Source organism: Calonectris borealis, chromosome 3 (genome assembly GCF_964195595.1).
Source record: "Calonectris borealis chromosome 3, bCalBor7.hap1.2, whole genome shotgun sequence".
Taxonomy (NCBI): domain Eukaryota; kingdom Metazoa; phylum Chordata; class Aves; order Procellariiformes; family Procellariidae; genus Calonectris; species Calonectris borealis.
Window position 1 is genome coordinate 121,274,153 of NC_134314.1, and position 16,759 is coordinate 121,290,911.

The following is a 16,759-nucleotide window of genomic DNA, read 5'->3' on the forward strand; positions in this document are numbered from 1 at the left end:
CCAGCTACAACCTGGAAGCTTTGAGGGTTTTTCATCGTAGAGCAGTAGATACTTATTTGTTCAAGCGCTGGTATGAAACATGAAGAGCATATTTACTGTTTACCAGTAGCGAACAAAACAACTCCACTTTATTTCTCAGTGTGAAAAACTCAGTACTTACACTGAAGTCCTCGGTGATAAAAACCATCATGTATGTGTACATAACATCACTCAAAAATTATCTTTTGACATACGAGTACTGAAAGTTCAAGAATTTTACTGATGAAACAAGACATAACAAGACACGTAATTTAAACTCTACAGTTACTGTTTTGGCACCATTTGAAGGCCTGTCTCCTTTATAATAATAATTTAATCCTAAAATCCCAACAAAACAAACAAACAAAAAAATTACAAAACCCCAGCATGCAGTTTCTGCTTCAAAAGTCTTTTATTTCCTACCTGGCATTGGTAGCCCTGAAAAACCCTAAATAAACCCCAAAGCAAACAAGAAAGCTATTACAAGCTTTAGTGCCCTCATAAACAGATATTCACATTCATTTTAATTGTTCCATGATAAACAATAAATAAAGACCTTCTGTTTTAGAAAAGGAGATTTAGTAGCTTTTTTCACTAAATTTCCTTGTTAAAAACAGGATTAAATAACTGGTGGGTAGTAGAAACCAATCCCCATAAGCATACTGAAAAACAAGTCATCCAGGACAGCATAACAAGCTAATCCATGGCTTCTTTGATTTGTTTGCTTGTTCAGGGGATTGTGAGTTTTAGTGATTAACATAAGGTTTCCAGATATCATTAGCAACTCAGACCAGCAAGTGCAGTTTGTCACAGCGTAGTTTTGAAAGCGAATTTGGAGGGAAGAAAAAAAAAATCTTGCAATCCACTATGAGCTTCGCAAGAAAATAGTCTAGTCTTAATTGTGCTATATACACAGAAACAACATAATACTTTCTCCTATATACTCTGTACTTGATTAAAATGCTGTGGTAAAAAAGCATATGTGTGTATGTGGATGCACATCTTTATTTTCATGGTTATTGCTTATTAATGCACCCAACAGCAAATCCCCCACAGATACCACATTCAGCTCACTCAATCATAGCCACTTGGATATTCCTGTTTCTAGGAATAGCACACACCGCTTCACATCACTGCCTTGGTTGGCTTTAATTACTAGAGTGCATATATATATATATATAGATATATAAATAAAAATATACATGCCATTCCATGACATCCCAATAGCTACATGTTGCTGAAATAATTGAACTGTCAATCATTACAAGGTAACCTGTGAACATAAAAGGAAAAAGATATTTAGAGAAGGTGGACTTAGCTCACGACATTTATTCCTACAAGGCTAGAATGGCTCCGGACATCAGGGCTATCAGAAATAAGTGCAGAAGCTTTTCTTCCATTTTTTATGCAAATTTAAACTTGCTCCTGATGACAGGGGCAGAGACGGGAAATGAACCTGTCCGGAGAAGCCCGAGCAGTTTAGTCTTTAAGAGCGAGAGATACCTACTCCAAAATACCATTATGAGGAAGAAATGCCTTACCGCGTAAGACTCATGGTCTGCCTAGCCCAGGATTTTCTCCCTGGTGGAAGCAACTGGGGACGATGTTCAGGGAGAACCTGGCAACTGCCTGCAGTCCCTTCCTCTTGCATTCCCCCTGCATCCATAACTGCTCCATTAAGGATGTTAGAGCGTACGTTTATGTCCAGTCTTTTTACTATCCATTTATGACCCGTTGACTATGAATCTGTCTAATCACTTTTACAATAAGAAGATTTAGAGGTTGAGAAGTTTAACACTGAAGCTACCTCCGTTCTTCTGAAAGGCTAAGGGCAGCCAGCCCTCCCTCCCATAGGGCGTGCCATGGCCAAAACAGAGCAGTTCGGTAAAGAATTGGTGCAGGAATTTTACAGCAATAGCAGCAAAGAATTTAAAATACATTTCGCAAAGGCTGCTGCTCGATGCTAGAGCCCAGTGCCTTTCTCCCGCAAAGGCAAGGGGAGCACCGAACAGACACGGAGGAACTGCCAGGGCCGAGCAGTGGGTAACTCTTTCAGTAGGGTAACACATAAAGACAGCATCCAGTCTAATATGCTTATAACATAACTTCTTTTATTGTAAATAAATACTTTTAAGATTCTTCTAGCAAAAAAAGTACAGCAATTGCACTTCCTCACTTTTCTCAACGCACTCAGCACAAATATATTTTTCCCTTTTTAATAAAAAGGTTTTGTAAGTTTTTAACATTACACATTGACCACTGTGGAGTCATCTCCATGGAAGCTTCATAAACTGACATTCTGGTCAGACAGGTTGCCTTCCTCACAGTTTGAGGCAACGAATTGCTAAACCCCAGCTTAGCGAGCACCTGCTAGAACTAAGAGCTATCCCAATCCCACAGGGTTCGTTAGCGTCGCTTTAGATTGCCGTTCCAGTCTGGTTAAATAAGACTCCTCTGTAGTTGGTGTTGAAAGCTTGTTGCAAGCAGCTACAGATATGTGAGCTCGCTCTACAACAACAAAAATTCACAGGAAAGGAAACAGTATTATTTCATAATTGTGCTTAAACATTATTACTAAAATTATACATAGACGCTATAAAGTCAAAGCAAGTCTTACACAACCTGTTTGATCTCATATGTGTACAATTTTCATATATGGAAAAATATCTTGGCATAGTTAATAGCCACAAAAGCACCTCTTTGTGATCTGCAATATCCACTGAGCTTTTTTTACTTCCTAAGACTAATATGCAAAATCAATTTAACCCAATACCTTTCATGAAATATCAGGGTTGAGACATCCATGAGCAGAGAAAGTCAACTGACATCCAACCCTAATTCAGGCTTTCAAGCTTGTGTCCTCAATACTCCTCATCGTACTCAAGCACAGTGGATATCACACAGTAAAATATATATATATACACACACACACACAGAGTATACCTAGAACCACCACTTCAAAGCTGCTCAGGGCAAGGGGGGAAATAAAAAAAAAAAGGAATACAAAACTGCAAATGAATTTTCAAGGGAAAATTATTAATTATCCCAGTTGGAATTTAGCCAGTCAAGCCTGACATCTAAATTTCATGGTAAGTCTACAGTAGAGCTAGGTGAAACTGTAGAGGTAAAAGTTTATTTATTAGAAGTGGTATGTAAAAGTGGAATGCATCCAGTGTTTCAGCAAGTAGCTCTGGCTGTATCAGCCTCTTTACTCCACGTCTTGTCAGATCTTTTTCCTCCCCATGTACAAACAGATCCAGCTAAACTTAATAATAAAACTTTAAATGAGTTTTTAAAAATTATCAACATGATTTTTTTTTCTTTTTGGAGGACAAATCGTTGGACTAGTAAGTAACGCAAACAAGTTTATTTCTAGACAATTCTTCAGGCAAAACCATCAATTTCACCCAGGTATTTTCCAGCACCATTCCTGAGCCCTATTATGATAAAAAAAAAAAAACAGTGCCTAAATTTTACGCCTCATCCATACGAAAAGCATGAAAGAATGACCTACTTGGCTATGTTTTTTCAACACACATGTGCGTGCGCACATGTGCGTGCGCGCGTAAGTGAAGCGGCTTCTAAAGGTTCATCCTGTTCTGTGTCGCAGAAAGCCAGACTTGGGTACTTAAATGCAGCAAGTTGGACGCTGGAAAATACATTTTCAAACTTTCCACCTTCAAACTACAAAATGCAAGATTGCAAAAAATTCAGTTTTAACATTCTGAGATCAAACCTTGAGTATATACACCTACCTCCACATCTATGCGCATGTGATAGCAAAAAAAATTTAAATAACCCCAACAACCTACTACTGACAGTGAGTATAGGCTCTCCATTCTTGAAAGTGCCATAAGCATGTTTTGAATTATTACATATCAGTATTTGCATGAGGGAGGTATACATTTAGCATGATTTAAAAAAAAAAAAAATCCAGCATTTCAGGATGGTTACTCCACTTAAAACTGGCAAACTCATTACTATCTTCATGACCAACAGCTCATTCAACAGAATTTCTGAGGTCAATTGCATTTGGCATATGACATTTGAAAAATTAAGAATAATTTAGAAAATGTAATTTTCTATCAGACTTCATTCTATTCTCCTGAATCTTGTACAGCTGTTTTAAAGATATAATGACCCAAAGCAGCTTTTCTGAAACAGAAAGTCTTAAAGCAGCCTCCTGATCAAGTTTCTTCATAAGAATTCCTCCCCACGAACAAAATAAAATAACAAAAGAGAAGGTGGGCATAGACAAAAAGACTAATAGGTAGAGCTGGCGAGACAGGTAACTCCATATTATGGCCAGAATATACCACTTGACATGCTAAAATAGACATATGCAAAGGTAAACATACATACAAGAACTAGAAGGTTCTTGGAGCTCTTTTTATTATGAAGACAGCTGCGAACACGTAGCTGTTAGCGTTACCAATTGAGAAAAAGATTCATTTATTTCAAGTAGCAGCTAAGCAACCTTTGACCACTGTAAGACCTGACAACTTTAATTAGTTTTAGCTTAAAATGGAACCAAACTTGGCTTTGGCGCCTCTCCAAATAATTTTATCCCAGACTGCTCTCTGTTGCTAGTGGAGCATTGCAGTATAATTACTTTAATCTCTTCATAGGCATGTTCCATTTGCTAGCTTTCCAAGGAAATTTACAACCTTAACATATAGCTCAAAAATATTAATAAAAATAAAATTATTTCTCACATTAGTGAAGCAAAAATTAACCAGAAGCATTCATCCCTCACGGGCCTGAAAACAGAATTTTTACTTTTCGAAAATTGGTGTGCCAAACTTACGTTCATCACGTTCACTTAAAGGCACCGGGACAAAACAGCTCCGTGCATTGTATGAACAGTGAAGCTGCTAGACCTGTTTGTAGGGTTGGGTTTTTTTTTTTCTTTTCCTCCGAGTTTAGCTTCTATCATTCTAGACAAGAAAATGACCATCTGGCACAAATTCCAGACATATTAGCAGCCGTAACTATTTCCAGATTAAATAATGTTATCACGTTGCCATAAAACACTAACCCCACTTAAAGATTCTGCCGGTCTGATTTGGCCACTTCATCCACATGCTCAACCGAGACAGAAAATAGCTGGACAGCCTATTTTTGCATAAAATCAAAATTATCAGAAGGGGCAGGAAAGGGGACCCTTCAGCAGAGTATTTTTTCCTAGCTGTCCTAATCTGCGCTCATATTTCCCACAGTTTTCTGTTAAATTGCACAAGATGGCCTGCCCGCTTCACAGAATGAGTTATGAGATTAATACCGGAGCATGCAACAGCACACGCAGCTGTGAATAAAACGAAAGAGGTTGCCCTGACAGTAGACTGATGCTAGTAACTGCTGGTAATCCTGTTGTGTATATAGGGGTGCTCAGATAGACTTTGCCCTTGTATTAGATTGCCTTCCAGTAGAGCATTAAGCAACAAATAGAAGTTTATCATTTGTTTCATTCTTTGCAGAATGTATAGGTACAGAAATGTATACATAACAGTGCTTTTTCTTAGCAGGCTTTAGGTTTCGGAAAGTTACGACTTTAAAAATACACATTTACTTACACAGAAGACAGGTTAATCTCACGCTTAGATGGAAGGCAATTGTCCTTCGTTTCTGTATGAAGTCTCACAACTTTAGCCCTGTCCCTATGAAAACTGCTCCCTGCATAGCTGAGCTTTTATTCTCACAGCAGAAACTCACAGTATGCCCGCAGAGGAGAATTGTCAAGCGTGATCTTCATCCACGAACAAGAGAAGACATTATGGATCTCCCCACTATATTTCAGAATGCAATTTTCATCAGAGGATGAACTTAATTAAAATACGACAGGAGAGCAGAAGTAATAAAAAAAAAAAATCTTTTAATTACATTTCTACAGTTTTGGATTTGTCCTCAAGCTACTCATCCAGACTGCCTCAGCCTTCACCAAAAATATGAAAAGAATTCAACTGTATAAAGTTTTCCTGACCAAGTAGAAAAGCACTGTATGTCAAAAAAAATTACTACTTTCAATTTGTGCATCTCTATCAAAGAATAACTTGCAGGAACATGGAAAACAGACCACAGCTAAAGAGAGGCAGAACTAGGACTTTTTGATAAAGAAAATGAGTAAGTTTCCAAGCACTGTATACACCGTGTGCTTTCTTCCATACACAGCCCCATGCAGCAGGTCTGCATTTTCTTCCCCACATTCACCACCACAAAGCTCAAAAGCCCAACTCTATAAACATTACTACACAGCGCCTATAAATGGTTTAATTAAATGCTGTTGATACCAACTCTTTATAAGCCATCAGCGTGGCAACCTCGTATGGGCTCCTTATTCGGCAAAATAAAGGTGGCCATAGGGACGTTATAATGCTTAACGACATGATGCTCTCCTGGGGCACCCAGGTACCAGGCTAACAAGCCACCAGGTCATTCATTGGCAGGGAAGTAGGGTGTAACACAAAGAAAATAGCAGGGGAATTCGCTTAAGTTGCCCAGGCGACAGCAAAGCAACATGATGAAAAAATTCACGGTCGCCCAGCGGCAGGGAAAACACTGGGGCGAGCTCGCAGCCAGCCCAAGCCACGCAGGGCTGGGCTTGCAGCACACTCTAGCGACCCGAATACTCCACAATAAAAGCCTAAATAAATTCAGTGCTGCGCTCACCAAAAAAAACCTTAAGAGCAGTGATTTGAACTCTGCCTCCATTTATAAAACATCTGATGCTTGTTAGGAGGCAAAGGACAGACCAGCTTTGGTCTGGGATCACCGACCTTTTGCTCTCAATATAATGTGAAGGCAACTGTGGTTATTAAGCAGCTTGCCATTTCTTTGGATCAGATTCAAACACTGGTAGTTAATCGTTCACAAGCTATGGCTTTGCACTTCGTCTTACTGGCTGAGTACCGATACGCAGCAAACTGCGTTACACCTGCGTGCAGAAGCCACTGCAGCGCGTGCAGCACAAGAGCTCCAGCAGGACTGCACCAGGACACCCCCCCAAAAACATCCAGATTCAAGCGATCTTTGCACGCTGTGGCATCTTCTCGCACAGTTTCTAGGTTACAAGTACAGCCTGCACCGTAAAACAACTGAAAATCAGCAGCTTTTTTTACAGGTTGTTCAGTTTCATAGATGGGGAAGAGTTATTGTAACAAATACCAATACCAAATGCAATACCAAAAATAACTAAAAACACAGCCTACCTCTCTCACTCCCCCCCCCCCGTGTAAGCATTTCACAACTACCTTGAACACACTGTTAACAAAAGCTATTTACATATAGTCACCAGCTCAATTGCTTCACTAAGGTTGGAAAGCTGAAAGAAATTTCACCGAATGGCTGACTTCCACTTTTTCATGTGCTTGCCCAGGACAATCTTGGGTTGGGAGCTTCCATGGGAGGAGTTAAAGCACAAACAGACCCCTCTCATTCAGAGTAAAGTGTTAATTGTTTTTATTGCCAAAAAGATTCCAAATAGCTGTATAATTAGAGCCCCAACCCACAACACCCTGGTCAAGTGACCTTCTCCCACTCCCTCCCACTCACATCTTTAGCACATCTAACCATTCCCTCATCTTCTCATAAATTAAAAGCATCCACTTCTTCACATCCTACGGTCTTATTGATCAAACTTCACAATCTGTAGGCGCTGTCTTAATGATTAAGAGTTGGGTCCACGGAGTTGCAAGATGAGCTTCAATAATTCAAACCCATCAAATCACTAACAATTTCTTCTGCAAGTGCCCACCTGTGTTTCAGCACCAACTTCCTTCTCCCACGAATTTGCAGCACTTCAGTTTTATTTCTGCCCCTTCTCCATTTTCCTCAGTATTTGCTGTGCCTTTGTTTCTCCTTCTCTTGCTTCAATTTCTTCAAATGTGTTTTATTTAAAGAAGCTTTTCCAATCATTCTGCCACGTCTATAGCTGTTGTTCTTGCTCTTAGGGCAAGCATGAATTACTGGTAAATCCAAAGCCGCGTACGTATGCATGCACACATTACACACGAACACACAATTTCTGATACTCTTCTCATAATGATTCTGCAGAACCGTTACCGTTACACCAAGAAAGGTGGAAGTGCATTTGGTACACCTGGTAGTAGTACCGCTTCAGTCAGGAATTTATATTAAAAAAAAAAAAAAAATCATCATTCTGGAGAGTTTAAGTTTCAGACTGTTAAGAACATCATGACTACAGCAAGTACTTACAATGGATCATTGTACTTACTAATGAACAAAGCCTGTTGAAACACCAAACTACATGATTATTGCTTAATTTCTAGATGTGGATACACCTCATTGCCTCTCTGTACAGACTACACTTTGAAGCTGAAATAATGAACTACAGTGATTAGAGAGCAGCTTTTAAAGAGAACAAAACTTAGTGCCGTTTTATTAAATACTGGGGAAAAAAAACTTCAATGAGAAATAGCCCTTTAACACATCACTTTTCAAGACTTGTATATGTCCTTAAATTATGCATGAACAATCCTTCCAAAGTGAACGTGACTATGCCTACACTAGAATTTAACAACTTGTGCAGCTTTTTCCAGGTTCAAGGCTTAAACTCAAATCTATCCAGTGACACAGCTGCCTTATTTAAAACCAACATTTTCATAAAACTTGCAAGCTATTATATACGATGCAGGTATTAAGCTTCAAAAGAATAATGTGTTAGCACCAAAAAGATTCACCCGTGCACTCTGAAAAGCAAACATTTTGGACAAAGGAGAAGAAAGATGCTTTGGAAGTACCAGATTCAGATTTCCAATTCTTAAGATGAAATAGTTCACATAGCTTGAGAATGGAAATCCCACATCCATTATCACATCAGCTTCTCCCAGCAAGGTTTTCAAAAGAAACAAGTGAGCCACCAGTTGCATCAGTACAAAACCAAAAAAAAAATCCATAAACAATCTCTTCAAACATCTTTCTTTCCATTACCTTCTCCCATCAGCTATCTTCACACATGCATGCATGTTACATGGAAGGAAATTCAATTATGATACTCTACAGAAAAATAAAAAAGCATTTAAAAGATTATATAAATTGAAAGAAACTTCTGTCATATAAAAACAGTACTTTCATGTGTGCACCACTGAAGTTGCATTAATACATTTACCTCAATCTGCTAAGAATTAGCCCACTGTGGGATACCTGGACCAATTTGTACAAAAGTTGAATTAAAAGCCTAGGGCTGTTCAGCAACTGATTTTATTTCCAGTTTATATGCACGGTTTTTTTGTTACCTAATTCATAAAGTCATTATACGCACTCACACGAGGTATATTGCAAGGGAACGTAATCCAGAATCATAACTTGAAACTCTTCAGTCTTGCTAATTATATAGGATTTATCTCTAGTATTTGTACAATGCCAAGCAGACTGCTGACGGTACAGACTATTTACTTAGCTGGTCTGGAAGAAACACTTAAAACTGCAGCTAAATTAAAAAAAAAAAATCAAAATACAAAGAGTGCAAATATACACACATATTACGTATTGCAGTATAGGCACTGAGAATGAAGTACTATGCTAAAAGTGTATAAACATCAACTCGAAAGACCCTGTGTCCAAAAAACATAACAACCCCAAGTGAAAAAATGTAAGCCCATTCATAAACTGATTTCTCCACAACCAGAAAGGACTCAAAATTCCAGTTTTTAACGTTAAATCATCCTCCATTTCACCAGACTAACTCCAAATTTGCAGCACTGTATTCATGCCAGGATTGAAGAAAAAATTAGACCCAAGGTAGAACAAGAAAATATTAACCAAATTACATATTTAGCAAGACTCTGAGGTACAATGTTGTTCAACAAAAAAATCAAAGCCAAAGCTGTATTTCTAGCAGGAGGAATGTTGCATTTGGCCAAGGAATTTAAAAAATATAAGCCCTTGATCCAGTTAGAGACCATGTTGGACAAGAGAGAGACTACTTGGTTTGCACAGACCCAAAGCGCCTGTCGCCCTTTCCTAAAGCTCTGGATCTTGAGGCCATGTCCTTCCCCCACTCCCACAAGCAGGTCCTTAGCTAGAGCTCCAGGCTCCCCAGCTCACAGCTGGATCCTTTCTTGCTGAGGAGTGATGCTTTACCATCTTCTGCACCAAACTCAATGCACGCCTGCCTTGATTCCTCCTCCCCTTATAGAAAAAAAGGAAAATGAATTCATGAGTAAGAAGTCCAGCAAGGGTGGCAATGCCACTGATAAATCTGATCCACGTTCCAAGCCAGGGAGAGGTAACGGTATGCTTCAGTTTTCAATTCGATCAAAGCAGAGGAGTAAGATTTTCATTCCATATCCTGGCTAAAAAAGGCACATGTCCTAGCTTAGCTCCATCACGCCTGCACCAGCAAATTGACTTAATTGTCAGCAGGGGATTATGAAATATGAAGTGACTCCAACAGCGCTCAGGGGAGACTCCCGAGGCACAGTGTCTATAGCAAAGACACCAAGGAGCCATCCATCTCACTCTCACCCCCAGGCAAAGCAGAACAGCCTTGGATCTCTAAAGGAGGCAGACAAGAAATAAGAACAAAACTCGGCTTTCCTGGATGATTAGCACTGGCCCAAATATGAAAAAGTGGGTTTAAATACATCAGCACAGCTTCCCTGACTGCTGGTGCCCACGGCTGCTGAAACCAAAGGCTGAAGGTCATGACTTGAGACACCAATTTGCAGTTATGAGACTACATCTGGTAACAGCTCTTAGGCGCCTTTCCAAGGAGAAAAGGCAACACCGTGTATGCTTCCCCTCTCACATCCTTCTCCCCGAGAAGGACAAGGGTGGCAAGGGTAGAAAGGGAGGCTGCAGTCAACACAAGCTGCTCTGCTGGGTGCTAGCCACTAGAGGATGGGCGAGAAGAGGAAGGCAGCAGAGATACTGCTAAGCTATACTTTCTGGCTCAAATCCTGGTTTGAGTCTGATGATGCCAGCATGAAGGAAGATGAGAAGCCAGATGTAACTCAACCCCTGGGACGTGGGCACTAAGAAAGAAGTAGGAAACCAAAACGTTACGCTATGTCTTTGATGAGAGTATACAATAGAGAGAAATACTCCCATCTGAAAAAAAACCTTGTGCTGTCTGTCAGGGGATTCACTTTGAATTTAAGAAACAGTTTTTATTTTAATCTAATCTGTTACCGGTGTTGGGGACTAGCCTGAACTGGAGTTGCAGCCCTGAAGCTGTAAACTCCTGACCTGAAGAGCCTTTGGGCTCTAAGCCCTACCAAAACATCAAGTTTGGGCCTCCTAAGCAGGTTCATTTTTGCCAAAAAGGAGGTGCAAGGTAGAGAAATCACTCTTTGTGGCGAAACAGCCGTAACGCTGATCACTCAGCTCTCTGAAATGCTGGGTTTTGTCATCTAGTAGTTAAAAAAAAAAAAAAAAAAACACCAAACCAACCAAAACTGTAATTAGCTGGGTCAGGGCCAAGGTTAGAACTGCTGGTAGGCAAAGCTCTGCTGTGACACAAGGCAAAAATCATCTGGCCTCCAGCATTTAGAGATGCCTTCATCCAAGGAATCAAAGGAAAACCAAGAACTGCTCTATTTGTCCTAGTCGCCCTTCCCCGAGGGTAGACTCAGTTGTTTTATTTCTCAAGGTAATGGCCAACCTAAAATGAAAATTATCACAGAACCTCAGAAATATTAAGTCGTACATAAATTCTTGATTTCTGTTACTTTTCCCGATATCATTTAGTGAACCCTGCAGGTAAAATCCACCATTTTTCACTGACTGACTAAGCTGGAAGTCATTATAAAATTTGATTTTAATTTCAGAAAGAGTAATATCGGGACTCAGATTTGCAGAAATTCAGAACTAGTCAAGTAGTGACCTGGACCACACTGCCCAACGCAATCACTTCAAAGTGGACTGAAACCAAGAGGATGAAAAAACAGTGTTTCTCTGAAATAGGCTACACACCACAAATTCTTAGAAATATAAAGGAAATGGGTTGCCAGTTAATATTATCTAGCATATCAAGTCACTGGGAAGACTTACATCCCTCTATAACCTGGTTTGATAGAGTTGAAAGCAATACCATCTCTTTCTTAAATAAAAAGTTATTTCACATGACACAAGAGTACAGTTCTCTTGAAAAAGCAATATGGTTCACACTTTAAATTTAAAAGCATTTCTAACATGGATTTGCAATGCAAAACATTCTAAATACAAATCAAATATAGCTGACAGAACCATCTTTTTGAGGCAGCCTACAACTAGGCATACCAGATATTAACTATTTCTATTTATTACTCCTCAGGAACCGACTTTAAAGCATAAAACGAAGGTGCTACAGAGGCATACGTAAGTGATTCACGTTGTACACCAGATTAAAGTTACTGCAGTGTAGACATGCAAGTGACAAAAGAGAGAAGGAGCAGTAATGCTAAATAGTTTTCTGAATCAGCATTTTTCCACAAATTTCAATTATTCAAACACAATAGGCAATAAAAGCCCCGGGCTCCAAGGCATCACTGCTGAAACCATCTGAGGACAAGGGCCATTACAACGCAGCTCCTACAAGAGCCAAGTAATCTCTTCTTTATGAGTCTGCCTGCCCTCCAGCACAGCTCAGGGGAGAAGGAGCGAGGCTCCGAATAGCTCCTCTGCAGCCAAGGTTCCAGTGTTCAGGACAGGTTACCCCAAAGGAGGAAGGAACCGAACCACTCATGTCCCCTCTCGGCCATTTGAGCACATTGTGCAAGCGACAATCCAGGCTGGAGATATTAAAATCACGTTTGAACATTCTTGTCACCTCTGAGTGCAAATTTTACAGGAATCGGAGACGTATGGGAGCACTGATAGCTCATTGCCACACTATGCCCACGCATAGGGCTTTGCAGCATCTTCAATACTATAATTAAAGCAATTCCCACATACATCCAAACAACACAGCATGTTTCACAAACAACTCTGAACAACGGCATATAAACATACAAGTGTCTATTATTTGCACATGATGCAAACAACACTTGCCATTGTGCTTGGACTAACAAGCAAATACCGCTTTCGCAAGCCTCCACCACGCTTTGATGTATATTTAGCTGCCGTTACTAATTTTTATGACTGTGACAGCAGGTCACACAAAGGGGTTTGGAGTCCAGATTTTTAAAGCCAAGTCGTACCCTTAATACTCTTTTTTAAGCAAGAGACATTCTGAATTCCTGAAGAAAGCACCTTCTGATTTGCAACAGAAATGTTTTCCTTTTGTCAGAAGAGTCAGTTTCTAACAGCCATAGGTCAAAACAAAACCTAAACTGCATTTCACAGTCCGTAATTATTCATGTAACAAGTAATTGAAACTGTATTTCAAGTCACTAGCATTTCTGAAAAGCTTCCCCAAAATCTGCAGCAAATGGCAAAACACCAGGCAAATCTGAAATCATAACAAAGGGTGGAAGACACAGCATCAGTCTTCTACTCAGCAGCTAAGAGAATTACACAAAAGCAATGCCTCCTGCCAAAGGAGAAGGAAGAGGAGACAGACGGGGTTAGCCAGACTGCTACACAACAGCATTTTTGAACATCAACTCTCATTACCATTTTGGTGAGTAGGTATCCCATTTTCTGCACCTAGTAAGTTGGATGAGATAAACCTAAAGTTCACTTGCTCCAATGAAAGCAGACCCTCCCCATTCAATACTTAGCTGCACATATTAATGGGATTATGTTTTGCATAGGAATACTAATTCCCATGCTAACCTTACGGTATTACTTACACTGACTGAGATCACATTGAGCTAATATCTGTACAAACCCAGAACAACGTAGTCCATCCCAATGTGTTTATAGTTACAACATAAAGGTAGAAAGAGCAAACTTGCATCCGGACAGAGAAATATGAGGGGGTAATATTAACGCTACTCAGATAATCTCAGCCTACCAGCTGACCACCCACTGCCAAGATTTTGTAGGTATTGCAGAGAGAGGAGGCCTTAAAAGAAGTCTTCTCTTGTGTCTAACGCTTTTCAGTGACTAGAAGCTTGACTGGTTTGGTTTTTTTTAAATGCGAAAAGCTTGAAAAAGCACCATGATGCATGCCTATCTTGACTGTGAACATACTGTTGCAACTATTGGCTTAAAAAAACCACAATCCTTTAGATAATCCCCCACAAGTCCTGATTAAAAGTGGATTTAATATTACGAAACAAAGCACGATTGTTCAAGAAGACCTTGAGTTGTTTCTTACGCGACACTGCTCCATCAGTGCACTCAAGGTGACAGTCGCACTGTCATCAGATGTGGGATGAGACAGGCTGAAAGCAAGGTCCTTCCCAAATACATTCCTCTATGAAGTAAAACAGATGCTTACAGTTCTTCCAAACCACATCTGTCTCCTGTTCTATTTCAAACACACACTAAACACACATAATAAAATGGAGCAGACATTTAATAAGTATGAGCCGTACCGATGGCCTATCCAACAAGCAGTCCTAGAACACATGCATTTTGTTTCCTCTGCTTAAGTCATTACTCATTTTATGTCCAGGAAAATTAAGGTATACAGGCAAAGAGTGGCTTCACAATAACAGTGGCACTATTGCCACCTGCTGTCAGAAAGTTTTCATGGCATCCCCACACCACCTCGCACGTCACAACTGCAAGAGGTTACAGACTTTTAAGAAATCCAACTTTGCAGGTGTTTTGCCTGTATGTTGCTAGTTTTCTCTAGAAAGGGCACAGGCAAAAAAAGTCCAGGGTAACCACGGATCAATAATCACATTGGTCTGATGGTTAGTAAAGTCCACGGAATTCAGTCCTGGAATACAGGAAAGAAGTTCTACTAACAGGAGGAAGGATTTTAAGTTACCACCCCCTCAAACCACAAAGATAAAATAAAGCAGTGTCAGAGGACAGAGAAGCTAAAAGAGAAGATGGTACCATGAAAGGCCTGACATTTTACAGCCTGGTACTATTCTCCTTAATTACTGAACATTGCTAGAAACCTGGGTCTCCAGCAGAGCCCACACAGCTCTGATTGCCCTGCTTGCAAGACGTACAGTCCCTGATTTTAGGGAGATAAAATGTGCTTAGTTTGAGTGGCCAAGCACAAACCTGAGAAGCGAAGAGATCAAGTGAAAGCACAAACGGCACAATACAATGAGTTACTTCTAAACCTGACAAGTCACAAATGATGCAAATAGCGTCCTCTACTCCCACCCATACTTTTTCTACTCCACAAAGTGTCAAAGTTACTTAAAATGTTTTATTTGTATACATAAAGCTCCTAAGCAGTTTGGTTTTGGCTTGTTTTAGGAACAAAAACATCAGCAACGCATGGTTTATATAGACAATTATCGCCCCAGGGAGCCTAGAAATAATCAGAGACAATAAATGGGTTCAACAATGGACGCACAAAGAAATAAGGAGAACATACGGGTCTAGGTAAAACAGACAGTGGCCTGAAAGCATCAACACTGATGAAGACCAGATTGTTAAATAAATCCACATACCATACACCATCAGGTTAGATTAGGCTACTAAAATGTTTATCTTGCCCATTTTATGTTAGATTATCATAAAACTAACAGACTATGCTGAACCCAGCCAGAAGAGATAGTTGGCCATCGCACTTTGTGCCAAGGTAATTCACAGAATCATACAATGGTTTGGATTGGAACGGACCTTCAAAGATCATCTAGTTCAACCCCTCTGCCGTGGTCAGGGACATCTTTCACTACATCAGGTTGCTGAAAGTCCCATCCAGCCTGACCTTGAACGCTTCCAATGATGGGGCATCCACAACTTCTCTGGGCAACCTGTTCTGGACATTTAGATATTAGATACTCTGTACCCTCATCTCTGTCTACTCAGACTTCTACGCTAGCGTGGAATAACATGGAAATTCAAATAGCATTGCTCTGAATCTGAACTTGCTGTGCGTCTGGTGCCTCAGTCCACAAACCTGTTAGTTTAAGGAGCCTTCTGAGTGCATTCTTCCAGGGGAAAGTATGTTTTCCTCTCTACTGCCTTTTTTTTTTTATGGCTTCTCATACATCAGTGAACCCTCACATCCCACTGCTGGTTAACATGAAGTGCCTATCTGTTTGCAGTATCTGCCCACATGGCAGGCTGATCAGCAAAGCTTTCCTTGTAGGCATGAAAGGTTTAGGTCTTCATTCCGTCACCTGAGACTCTCAGCTCGCAGGCACAACACCTGATTCGGCAGGATAATGCCCAGGCCCGTATCTGAGGCACAGACCCACCCAGAAGCCACCTCCGTTAGCTAAGCGACACAGCTGTAAGCACGCTGGTGGGATATATTGGCATACTGAAAACATTTCACCATAATTAATTTCCTCCGCCCAAAGCACCCCAGAACAAGGAGAAAAATTCATTCCTGCCATGTGCCTGCAGCACTGCCAATCCTTCCTTTTTTTGTTCTTTTTTTTGAGTTATACTAATTATACCTGTGATTTTTTCAAAGTATATTGTGACCATCCTTGCTGCAGTACAATTCTGAGCTTGTCTCCTCAATCTTAAGCCCTTGCCACATTCTTAGAGCAAATGGTGTTTGACTGAGACAGCAGCTAAAGTAATGCACCTAAATTAAACTGCACCTCTAGCTGTACTTTTCTTTGGTTTCATTCTCTTGATCACTGCCACTTTACACAGATTTTTAGTTTTCATCCAAATGCGTATTACACTAAAGGGAAGAACTACACTGAAATCAGATGAGATCACAAGCAGCGGGCAAGTTTAACACGTCTACTACTCACCAGCCACGCTT

At 40.2% G+C, this 16,759-nt stretch overlaps 1 protein-coding gene and 1 long non-coding RNA gene across 4 annotated transcripts in view; both read right to left on the bottom strand.

Annotated features, from left to right (window-relative positions):
- Positions 1-16,759, bottom strand: part of MACROD2 (mono-ADP ribosylhydrolase 2) — an 888,004-nt gene that overhangs the window by 839,058 nt on the left and 32,187 nt on the right. The window lies entirely within an intron of this gene.
- On the bottom strand, positions 4,902-15,387 carry LOC142081116 (uncharacterized). Its single transcript, XR_012673244.1, has 2 exons — positions 9,975-15,387; positions 4,902-9,030 (listed from the first exon to the last, which is right to left on the bottom strand). It is a non-coding gene; the product is annotated as an uncharacterized LOC142081116 (long non-coding RNA).